Source organism: Apodemus sylvaticus, chromosome 1 (genome assembly GCF_947179515.1).
Source record: "Apodemus sylvaticus chromosome 1, mApoSyl1.1, whole genome shotgun sequence".
Lineage (NCBI taxonomy): Eukaryota > Metazoa > Chordata > Mammalia > Rodentia > Muridae > Apodemus > Apodemus sylvaticus.
The window spans coordinates 52,818,234-52,819,956 of record NC_067472.1 but is presented as its reverse complement, the minus strand read 5'-3'; positions in this window follow the sequence as shown (position 1 = coordinate 52,819,956).

Below are 1,723 nucleotides of genomic sequence, written 5' to 3'. Positions count from 1 at the left end.
GCGGCGCGGAGCCGCTAAGTCTTCTGGACGCTCTGCCTGCTGAGTGCTACTCTATGGTCACCCCACCGGCCGCGCCCAAACACAGAAAAGCGCCCTCTGCTAAGCCCCTACTGTGGGCTAGGGGGAGGGGAGGGTTTTATACTAAGACAGCGAGAGCCCTGGAGACCCAAGCACTTCTCCAAGTGAACTCTCTCCATCCCCCGCATCGTGGTGTTGGACCTTAGTGACCCGGTGTGGCCGAATAGTTGGAGTATCAGCCCTGGGCCCACCATTCTCTTTTCTACTGCCATGTGTTTTTTTAAAAAGTACTCCATGCCACAGTCGTGCACAGGCTTACCTGGGGCCAATTGACGCAATAAAATCCTGCGGAAACACCAAAACCTTGGGAGATAAGGAGTACAAATGAAAACAGCGATACTAAAATGTGATTCTCCTGCGACCCAAAAAGTGCAAGGGTGTTCAAAGGAGACAGCGTCTGCCCAGGTAGAAATTGAGAGATGTTTCCAACAAACTGGAGCCATGAACCCTGGCCGCAGTTCGAAGCAAGAGAGTGTTGTTGCAGGCAGGAGGGTGGAAGAGTAAGATTTCTGAAAAGACTCGGATTGACTCAGCTGTAGGCCCTTAGAATATAGCAGTCAGACAACAAATAACTGGAGAGAGTAACTAACCTGTAATGAAAGCGCTATTTCCCTACCTAGTAGGAGTGTGGATAAAGGTAGTAATTGTTGCTTCTCAAAGACATAAAGCAGTTCCTCACCCGGGGAAAATAATTTAAGTAGAAGCCTCCCTCTCCGACACTCCCCTCCTCCGCCTCTGCTCTTCTGCACGTCTGCTTGTGCCTTCCACTGTCTTATTCATTTCTGGTTTAGTTTGGCTAGACAAGTCTTCTATGTAGGCTAGGCAGGCCTCAAATTCTCCTGCCTCTGTTTCCCATCCAGTACAGGAGTTTCAAGTGGGTGTTAGGATGCTCTGGCAGCTCTTAAATGGAATTTTAAGTTCCCACTAGCAAGGACTAGGGCAAGGCAAGGTGATGGAAAGAACCCCATCCCCGCACCTCACCTGCACTACCTTTATACACACCCCTGCTCTGAGCCTCAGAGGAAAGGAGGATGGCCAGTTGCTTGCTTTTGTAAATAACGGGTCTTTTTTTTTTTTTTTAAGATGTATTTATTTATTGTATGTGAGCACACTGTAGCTGTCTTCAGACACTCCAGAAGAGGGCACCCAATCTCATTACAGATGGTTGTAAGCCACCATGTGGTTCTGGGATTTGAACTCAGGACCTCTGGAAGAGCAGTCAATGCTGTTAACCACTGAGCCATGTCTCCAGCCCCAAGTAACGGGTCTTAAATCACTCTGCCTGCATATTTAGATATTGTGTACACATACAGCTCTCATGCTACAGGGAAAAGTTTACCCACTGTCAACAGAGATTATATAGTCTATAGCCTTAATATCATCACCTGGCTGGTTAATTCATGTCAGGATGCCACACCGCACAGGTACCAAAAGTGGAGACAGACTAAGTCAGTAAACTGCAGGAACCTCAGAATATGCAGCTGGGTCTCCTGCCCCCCACCCCCGGGCCTCTGACCCAGGCCTAGGACTGCTGGGCAAGCACTCCCCACTGTGCTTTATCTATAGCTGTACTTTTATATACTTTTCTTTATTAAAACACAAATAAAACTGAGCCCTGGACTGGAGAGATGGCTCAGCAGTTGAG